The following is an 11,242-nucleotide window of genomic DNA, read 5'->3' as shown; positions in this document are numbered from 1 at the left end:
TCCTCGGCATGCAGAAAAGCAACTTGCACCAGGAYAGCCTGGTGATCTGCTTTTTTTAGATACAGCTTGCTCACTCCCACATTTCTGTTTGTTGCCATTTCACATCAATGTCAAAACAGCCTCTCAGCCCTCCACCGTGCTTGCACGAGGTTGAACTGCTGCATACCCTGCATGGCAGGGTGTGAATACTTGTGCATTCAGACTGTGGACAGTGCRTGGCAAGGAAACCCTGGAAAAATGCTCAGGAGCCAGGTGGTGGATAGTGCCAGAGCTGCCTGAAAGGTAGTGCCAAGTTTTTACTGGCTTAGGACTAGTCCCTAAATATGCACCCATAATCAAATAAAACTTACAGCAACTTCTGTTACTGGTGCAGAAGAAGGACAAGAGAAAACTGAGTGAGGCTTCTTGTGAAGTCAAGCTACAAGGAAGACTTTTATGAACGGGAAACAAACACTTACTGTTCCTACACCAGGAAAGTAGGTACAGGACAGGGACTGTAAAAACAAACTCTGTCGCAATAGCTCATTTTATCAGTCTTTCGATGTGTGTCGGTCCCTATCTTCCTCCCTTTCTCTCTCTTCCCAGTAAATCTTCGTACTGGAGTAGTCTTTGAATAACTCAGTTGGCAGTTTCAATGCCTCAGCAAAGAAGTAGAGAATCTGTTATTAAGAGAAAAGAGAAAAGCATGTGACAGATGTCCAGCGATCCCTTAAACAACAAATATCTCCATACAGAACCAGAGGGATTGATTGAGACTGAAGTGGGGTCATTCATATGACAACTAGGGAGGTACGGCTCAGCGATTTCAACTGATCTCCCTGAGRATTACACAGACAATTTATGACAACATCAGAAATATAAGTCATACAAGCCTATTGTGTTCGCCAGGAGATCTTTTTCTTTAGATAACATATAAATAAATATTTTTGAGGGATATGCCTCTACTTGGCATTGGTTTCTCTTGGAAGCAATGGTCCTAGTTTTACCAATGATGTTTCATACGGGATAGTGCCGTGTGAAAATACGTGTGACCAAGAAAGCTGCTTACACAGCCAAAACTGGAATGAGGGAGGGAGCTCATGGTGGTGGTTTGTCCAAGAAGCCTAGGAGCCCTGCCTTCCTCTCCTCATTAGATCTTAATTGATTTTTTCTTGGTCCCACAAGGTAGCCATGACCACGGCTGTGCAGCTTTCTGCCCTCTCCCACTGCTCAGACAGCGCCTGTACCCCATCCCGGCTTTCAGAGGATTTACCTAACCTATTCKGCACTGAAGGAGACTCTACAGAATCCCTTGTTAATCTTCATTTCATTTGAAATGTGAGAAAATCAGAGTTAGAGGGATTTTTTTTAAGGCAGAGTTAGATGCACAGGAGGTTTTCTAACCTAGAAAAATATTCTTTGCTCTTTCAYTCTCGTTACTATGTCGCTTATGCTATACATTTCAGTCCAATGGTATCCAGTGTTTGAATCTCAGTTTTAACTATCCCAGACCAACTTGTACAAGTTTTTACAAAAGATAAGCAAGCTCTGTTATGGGTCCAGGTAAGAAAGGGCTGTTTTCCTGATATCATGCAATAATAAATTGCCTGGTGTCTGTTCCAACAGAGATTTAGTAATCTTAAAAGATGTAGACAGATAAAATCCCAACTACAAAAATCTGGAAGTAATTCCTGGAAAAGAGAAGTCTGTCTCAGATTACCAGAGAAGTCCCTTGTGATATTCCACATGTTTCTACAAAGAGACTCAATAGAGTAAATCAAGCAGTAGTCAACATGGATGCCCTGGATCAGGCCTAACGTCCATCCATGCAAAACACTTTTTTATATACAAGCATCAAATGCTTCAGATGAAAATTCATGCAGCTGTGGAATAATCTGTCTGCCAAGACAATTTCATCCTAAATTCTTATATTTAAAGATTTAAATCCTAAAGAATGAGGTCTAATAATATTTCCAAATCTCTAATTTTGTTAGCTTTAGAATTATAATTCTCTTTGCACTTGTTACCAGTAAAAAAATGTCCATTTCCAATTTGAATCTTGCTGAATTGTTAGTTTCAAAGAGGCTTGCTTTCAACAGTCTGTTTAGACTTCATAAGTAAAGTGAGGAGAAAGGAAAAACTTCACAAGTGCCTTAGATATCAGAACCAGCTCCAGGAAAATAAAGTACTGGAAAAGATAAAGTGTAACTTCAGAGGGTCAGAGAGTGAATGCCTGAAAGAGCTGAAGGAAAACCATCTCTCATTTCATAAATTTAAGGAAAATGGCAGAAAAAGAAGAAAATAATTTTGAGGAATACCTGCTTCCGACATGCAAAAGCACATTTTCATTGGTAAAGATGTTAAACTGAAGCAGTTTAATATCACTTTTCTAATTTTAGTTGCATTTGAACACAGAACTTCAGGAAATTGTTGAGGTGGATGCAAAGAATCATGAACGTAGGTACTTGAAAATACTTTATGAATTGTTGTAGCTTTCCTACAGGCAGTGGAGCTCTGCCAACACAAGCACAAGCTGAAGATTTGGTCTGCTCATGAAAAACTTCAGATCTGCAGGAAAGGAAATACGCATGTGTTGAGATCTGGTCTCTCTGACCTTAAAAACCCAATGAGAGAGTGGCAGAATCGAGCAGCACATCTAAAAATCCCTCAAATAACTGTAGGTCACATCTCAGAGATGCAATGAAAAGCACATTCATTTTTTTCAAAGAAGAAATTGCTCATATATCTGGAGAGTATGCAGCAAGATGGATCTTAATTTTGCATGTCTTTTTAGGAGGCAGACGGGCACTACTAATGAGATCTAGGACCCCAACTTCTGCTTAAGGTGTGAATCAATCCTGGATGTTTGGCTTAAGCAAAAACTGGTCTACAGTAGTTAAAAGTAAGTACCAGGACATTAGATTAAAATACATAAAATCATTCATTTCTGATTCTGTACAGAAATTTCTGGACAAAAATGTGAAATAAGACCAAAAGAGACATCCATGAGTGAGGGCAATGCTCCATCTAGTCCCATCCTCACCGGTATCAATAGCTTAGAGTAAAGAAACATGCCATATATAGGGCAAATATTTCCATGATATACCATCCCAGACTCCAGGCATTCAGAGATGTCCTGAGCTGGAAGAACATTGTATTTAATAACTGTTCATGGACTCTTCCTCCTTGAATTGTCTCTTTGAACTCATTTATAATTTTGGCCTCCACAATATCCCTAGTAATGATTTCCACAATTCCACTGGGCAAAAAAGTAGTGCTTTGGTATCATTTATTTTTAAACCTGATACTGGATGCCCTTGAGTTTTTGGGTTGTATTTGCCTTCTCTGCACTGCTCAGGATTTTGTAAGTCTTCACTGTACCTTACTTCAATCTACATGTCAAAGTTATTCAGTTCTTTTCTGTCCTTTTTTGCCTTTGTGCCAGTTCTATTGTATCTGTCTTCTTAATATAAGACTAAGTGACCAGGATTACACTTATTATCCAAAATATGAGAAGAACCCAACATTGAGTATGTGTTCTCTCTCCTTTCCCTGAAAAGTACATTTAAAAAAAATAATAATAATACAAGATTGGCTGAGATCTTTGTAAAACTTCATTGGTTTTATCATATCTTCTCATGTACTCTCCACACTAAACCAGTTTTGCAGGAATGTTTACTTAGATCCTATAGACTTGGCTCTTTTCCCAATAAACTTCAAAAGAAAACACTCACTCACTTTAGCAGGACCTCTTGCTTTTGCACGTGAATTGTATAATTATTAAGCCAAAACATCCTGCCTCAATGATGCCAAGTACTTTAAAATGAAAAAATGTTCAAGCTTGGAAAAGTTATACAAATTCCCTCAAAAATTATTAGCCTGCCATTTCCCATCTGACACAATTTAGTGTTGCAGAGAATATTTTGTTTACCTCYGGATAATCCCTCACCCCAATAGATGGTCAGTATCTCATCTTGTGCTCTGTAGCAGGCATCATGCAGCTGATTACAACATGGGCTAAAACTCCTGGGAAATCAGCTTTCGAGGAGTCACTGCTGGAGTGGGCTTRGCCAGGAAAAGATACCATGCAGAGGCACAGATTTCTTCCACTTTACTGATTACAAGAGAAGACTGTGCTGGCTTTGGCACTGAGTTAGCTCATCACTAATACACCTCATTGCTCCTCATGTCACTTCACTGGGTTCTTGTGTGTAAAGTCCTGCTCAGTGTGCAACCTCCAACACTGCTACCTCACGCTGGTCCTGCCTACCCTTACTCCCTACTGGTGTCTTGTGGGGAGTCATGTAGATCGTTCTGAGCCAATGACTATCTTGCAGTTGTGTTGGGAGGCCCTGAGGAAGGACMTCCATGAACACACCTGACCTCCTGCCCATTAGGTGCTCCTTGACAGCAAAGACAATGATGTCCTTTGCCGGAGACCTTTCAGCTGATGTAAAATGGTAAAGATGATTTATACAAGCCAAGGTTTGAAGTGCTGATTGTTTTCACCCAGCAGAAGGATGGACTGTGTAGCTGTCCTGGTTCCTTTTATGTGCCTAGTCCCAAGGAGTGTGGGCTGAATCCTGGGAGACACTTGGAAGAACCTCACTATTCATAATAATAATTAAGAATCAATTAATGGATATTTACTAACATATAGCGTTGCCATGTTCAACACATTTGGCAACTAGGAGCCTTCAATGCATGCAGGATCAGACCTGTTTAATCCATTAATCCTCACAACATGTTGAAACAGCCAAGTTTCATTGTTCGTATTTTGAAGAAGGGAAGAGCTCAGGGAGCACGACTGGGTGACCTGTCTTCCACCACAGAGAGGATTTCTCTTTTGGCTCTTCTCACAAGTGCCAAAGATCCCCTGCTTTCTAAAGTAGGAGGCCTAATTGAAAATGCACTGAAGTCAACGGAAAGACAGGCCAACCTTCAGCTCAGTCAGTGTGCAGGAAACGGGGATTTACACAGCAGGCCTGTGCTGGGATGGCTCTCACATGACAGTTCTCACGCTCACACCCTTGTTTCATGTCTTTCGGGCAGACTCATCTCTCTCCGGATAATTCCTGGATTAAAAAAGCAGGCCCAGTCTCATCCAGTGCTAAACTTCTATTCCTGCTGCAGGAGGAATGGAGCATGCTCGGCTCAATAAGCGGCATAAGACCTTAGCATTTCTCAGGCCCAGTGAGATGAGAACCAGCATTTGCTGTAACTAAAATGYGTGTGTGGCCTGCACAACAACATTCTTTAGAAAATACAGGGCTGCAGGGGCTTCCTTTTTCAAAGGAAGTTTAAATTTTCAGCAAATGATAGATCAATAAAAAGCATTAAACATAGTTCATGGTAACAAGAAACCAATGGAAGTTTATGACCAATCAATCCACTTAACTCTGCCAAAGCAATAAACCACCATTGGCGTTATAAATTGTTGAGCTGAGTTTGCAGTTTTAAAATGTTGTCTGAAATCAATTGCTACCCAATTAGACCATTAGTTGTCAACAACTTAGTTAAATAATAAGCCAGCCGTTAGCATCTGCTTGGGAACAGAGTTAGGCCAGTGTTGTTTCCCTGGCTACTTGAGCTGAATAAGATTTTGCGTCTGTTATCATTAACATGAGTGTGGGTAGGAAAGCAAAAAAGCTATGCTGGGAATGAAATCAAGTTCCCCTCCCACTGCCCAAAGCACATAAATCTTCTAAGTTAATGATGCCACATAGTAGGTCTGACTGACTRCAATGAGGGCTGGGGAGGCACGAGGAATGCGGGGTCAAGTCCCATGTATCACTGACCTCTCTAAGAAGGTGTGGGCTATCGTGGCCTCCACTGAATCTGCTGCCCATTGCCCATATACACCCAGCACTCATGACCTCTGTAGATGCCCTCCCCTTACTTCGTCTCCACGTGAGCAAGAAAAGCCAGGCTGTTAAAAGGAGGTTGTAACCTCTGCAAGGGCCTGAACCCGGGTCCTGCAAACCTCTTCCTCCCTCATCCATCCCCAAGACCCACAGACTCTCCCATCCACTTTCATCACTATTTTGGTGGGGATGAAGGAGGGTTGCCAGAACCAGGAAAGTGCAGCTCGCCTGCAAATGCAGCCCTGCCCCACCAGCAAAGCAGAGCCCATGCAGGTACCACCATCCAACAACGGAGCATGGCAGGTGAGACAAAGCACCGTGCCTAGCTCAAACCACAGCACAGGCCCAATCTCCTGGGCACCTCACTAATCAATACTACATCATTTAATCTATTCTCACACTGGTTTTATGCGTTTCACTCTCCAGAGATGTCAGGGACATCCTCTATATACGACAACGTCAACAACTACACTTTACACTTGCCAGCCCTCCACATTTCCCAGCAACCTTCCTCAAAGCGAAGGCTGTGGGCCTGTTTCATTTGTGRTTCACACTCTTATACCAAAGCACAAAGCAGTGGATGATCAGATTTCTATTTCCAGACATGCCAAGTGTGCAGGCATGCTGCTCAAACAGTAACGGTACACCTGGAGAGGAAGAAATGAGGCTGGGAACAGAAGCGGGAAAATTTATTTAAAGCCATTCTCGGCTACATTCTTCCTGGGCTAGCTTATTTGCTCCCAGCTTTCAAATTACATGTGGCTCCTAGTAGCATTTTTACCAGTGTCTAAGCAAATAACTGTGCCTTTCTGGAGCTAGGCATTTGGTAAATGTATTCAAGTGTATTACGAAGACAGCAATTATGTTGAGAAAGGCCCGTAGGAGGAGCTGAGGTTGATGGCCAAAATACAGTGCCACATAGGTACCTTTATTTTTCAAGATAGGACAAACTAAATCACTGCTACGGCATAGCTACATTCATCCAGAGATTTCAAAGCAAAGACAGACRAATATCCCAGCAGTTCAGAAGTCTTTTTCATTGCACTCTCCATCATGTTACACCTGTGAAAAATAAGTAGGTATAAAACCATCACATTAACATTATTCCACGTGCATCTCTAGCCTTGCAGTGCTATTTCCTCTGGAACAAATTTTGTCCTCCTGTGTGTAGTTATTTATATTTCTTCATGCCGTCCTTTCCAGCAGGCTGTTCTATTTAACACTCCCCTGAGAGGAGAATGCCCAGCAGGACCTCTCTGTAACAACATTGGTTTTAACCTACCATTATAATGACCATAATTTAGTGTCATTGTATTTCCCCCTCCCCTCAATGTTAAATATTAACCTTGGGCCCACCATCGACTGCTGAAGGCATCTGCTGCAATCATATGGGAAATATTGGGCATTATTTGGCTCTTCAGGAGATGAATGCGTACAGCGGTCCATGCTGTGTTGTTTCAGAAACAGCAGAAAATGTCTGTGCAGAGCTAGTTCTAAAATCCACCTTTAAATTGGGCTTCAGAACTTCTGTTTCCACAGATTGGTTCAGCGAAGCACTAAATCTTTTCCCTAGCCCTAGGATTCAGAAGGCACAGAGCTTTCCTTGATGATCAACCTTGTTAGCTCTGAGGACCTATTCTTTTGGACCCCTCATTGTGTGGCAAGAAGAAAGAAAAATGAGTTCTTGGAAGTAAAGACCCTCCTTCTGTTCAGGTTTGAATAAAGAAAGGGTCACTGCCCCTGAAGGCTTGCTTCTCTCTTTTCCTTTTCTTAGACCACATAAATAGAAGAGTAACATCACCCCATAAGCTGAATACRTCGGGTTCTGATCAATACACCAAAGCTTTTGCAACACATGAAACTCATATATGCTGTCACATGCACAGTTCTCTAATCTTACGCAGAAAGCCATGTGACTGTACAGATTCTTGTCTTTCTGTGGCTCAAATATCCTGTTGCATAATACTTGAACCTCACTCTGTCTTTGAAATAAAGATCTGAGAATGCTTCTAATTTTTTCTGAAAATAGATGTCTAATGGTAAGATTAGTAGGTATTGATGGAGGAAGGACTAGAGTTGCTTTGAGCCAGAGAAGGAAATGGAGACATCCAGCTTCCCCAAGCTGCAAATGTTTACCGCAAAGTAAACAAAGTTTTACCTTGGATTTTCAGGATCTGGTTTGGAAGGCGTTACTCAACTTCAGCTCAAGTCACCCYGAAGTAACAAGGTCAGGATGTGGCTATCCCTTGACACAGAACTCAGAGGAGTGACTTTTCTCCCTGCGGTCTGCAGATCTCTAGGTGTCTAGGGGCCACTGTCTAAGGTCCACAAATCTAAAGTGGTTCAAAACCATGACCCTGGGGTTGCAGGTGGGAATCCTAAAAACCATCTCCTTTTCCTTTGTCTTCAGAGGCCCTCACAGCTCTCTGTCTCCTTGTTTCTTTTGGCCCTTTGCCTCAACTTACCAATAAAATTCTTCCCACCAAGTCATCAGTGACCTTCAGTCTTCTTTTGCTCAGTCAGTATTTTGAAACACCTCATGTGCCTAAAAGCAAAATAAATCTAGTTGATCTGCCCTCCGCTACTCTCTCACACCGCTCACATTAGCAGGCTGCAGCACCTCATGACAGAGCCCTTCACGTCTAGCGCCTTGCACGCTGGGGCACCTGTCCTGTTACCTGCATTCAGGGACATCTAAGAAACAGTCGATGATCCTGTTGGCAGATGCATCATATGAGGTAATCCAGGGCCAGAAGAGTCTGCAAAGGAGATAAAACCTCGTTGTTCCTTGATGTAAAATGCGATGTCGATTAACCCTCCTTTTCAACAAGTAACAACAAGATTATTGCATTTATCCAAAGCCACTTGGGAAGCTCTGACAGAGCCATTGAACAAGCTCAGATGCCCTCTTCCCCTTCTCCTTTTCTTTGAGGATAGAGACTATATTTGCACCCCGGACTCCCTGCTTTCCTTCATACCCTCTGGCGAATATATTCAGCTTAACAGTATCTTCCCTTGCCTGCACTGCCTTGTGACTTGTCACCTTTATATCATAATGAAACTTTTTCTTTGGTTGAAGAAAACTGAAGTAAAATAGTATTAAATATGTCAGTCTTCTCTAGGTCTCAGTCTTCTCTAGGTCATCCATACCTCTCTTATTCCTCATTAGGTAATGGGCTTTTGCATGCTGCAGTCTTTCTCTTTCTTTATTGTATTTATAGCACCTTTCTCCCTGTTTCTTTACACTCSTTGGTGGTTGTAATTCATTTAGCACCACAACCTTTCTGCCCTACAGGCTTATTTTATTCCTTGATCTCATCCTCAGTAATGTGACCTCATTCTCCTTTTTTAAATAATTCTTCTGGGACTCTCATATCCTTATAAACCCTCCGATTACCTGCRCTGGGTGAAGGTGGATCTTCTACCACGAGCGAGATAGCCCAGCTCAAGTGTTCACGACCAGGAAGTGGAGTTGCTGGGGCTTGGGCTGCTTGCCTCATGCCATGCCGAGCAAACTGTGGGAGCAAGCATCACCTTCCAGGCCACTGGCTGCGCTGACCTGGCAAGATCTGGGAGTCCAGGCAACCAGTGGTAGCACAAGTATTTTCAATTGTGTATCACCTGCRTTAATCCCTACCCTTCTGGCACCTACAGATAGGCATTTTTTTGGAAACTGCCAGCTGAAACCCTCCTACCTGTGTCCTTCGGCAGTGAGTCCTTGACATGTTGTAACAGGCAGTGGGTAGGAAACAGTGGRCGCCTTCCTTCCATGTTCTCAGAGCAAAGGATGGGTTCATCCAAGCAGAGAACGGGAACTCCTCTGCCCTCTGTGAGCGAGGGAAAGCCATGAAAGCTACCACCCATTTTAACATCTGCTGGAGATCTTGGTGTCAGCTGGAGACTTTCCGGGGTTTATTCCACAGCCAAAGTGAATGCATTTACATGAGTGTATTCACTGTGGCAAAGTTAAAAGGTTGTAGACTCTTGCTGCTCTGCGCCCCGCTGCAGGGAATGATGCTCCCCAAACCCACCTCTGCAAAGTCTGCCATGAATTAATGTGACACTGGCAAAAATAAAGCTCTTTTAAATATTTTTTTGTCTTTAAAACATRTATCTCCTTTGGCAAAAATGTCTGACACATAAAAAGCAAAAGCAATTGCTGCCCCAAAGTAAGGATAATTCAGATCCCAATACTGAGTTTTATATGTTTAACCTATCCTGCTAATTCCTCACAGTCCTGAACGAGCAAATCCTGCCACACCCAAGTGGCTTCGACATAGGCAAGCAGCATGCTCTAACGATGGGAAAACTCATGTAAGTGCTACTTAGCAGCACCCAACTCTGCAGAAATGGGACCTAAAAACTGTCCACCCTTACCATGGAAACAAATTTACGGGCCTATGATACTTCCTGGTGCTTGGGCTACGTGAGGATTATGACACACATGTACTTGATGATAATAACTGGTGTTTTTACTGGATAATTTTTACATTTTATTTTATTTATTTATTTTGTTCCTCCAGCAGTCTTCAGTCTTTGCGAACTGATCATAGAACATATGCATGTGCACACAGCGCCCAGTTCATCCTGCACTGAGATGCAGCTGCTGTTGATAAAATCGCCAGCTTTAAGCAGCACCAAACAGCATTCAGTGATAGTTCGGTGCAGAAGGGAAAGGAGAACACGTCCAGCAGAGACTGTGCAAGAGTGGATGTCTGACAAGAAAAAAAAAAAAAAAAAATCATTCACTCTTTACTTCCCAAAGACATCACGAGACCACAGCCTTGCCTGTTCGCGCCACCACGTAGAGCACCACAGCTCCCAGGCAGACGTCTCCGCAGCAGGGAGAATTGCCTCCTGCAKGCAGGTGATCTCCTTCTACCGCTGCCTTGTAACACCGCCAGCGGCAGCCCTAGGAACCACTGGTGAGGGAGGAATTCGAAAAAAAAGCGACTAAAAAGCTGACATCCCAAATTAACAACGGTGGAGAGCCTGCGCCCAGGGCGGGTGCTGCTCCTCTCCATSTCCTGGGCATGTCCTGCAGGCAGCCTTGAGGTGGAGCAGAAAACGTGGGGAGGCCAGAGCTGCTCCTGGCACGCCGAGGGGGTCCGAGCCCTCCCCTCAGTCCCTCGCAGGAGGAGATCAGGAGAAGGGGTAACGCCATCTCGTTCAACCCGGGGCCTCGGAGCGAACGTGGAAGCGCAGMTCCTGTAAGCTGTTACCGGTCAGACGGCGCAGGGGAGACACCGGAGATTTACGGTGTCCAGTGGCTTTCCTCACGAGCAGGAGAGGCCAAACGGTCTGCGAGACGCTTAAACCCGCAGCGATAAATACTGGCTCTGCTGGCCAAGCGTGCTTTTGGGCAGTGCCTTAACTGCAGCAGGTGCCTTCTCAAACCG

Source organism: Rhea americana, unplaced genomic scaffold, assembly GCF_003343005.1.
Source record: "Rhea americana isolate MKP2758 unplaced genomic scaffold, rheAme1 scaffold_30, whole genome shotgun sequence".
Taxonomy (NCBI): Eukaryota; Metazoa; Chordata; class Aves; order Rheiformes; family Rheidae; genus Rhea; species Rhea americana.
Note: the sequence above shows the minus strand (reverse complement) of the source record.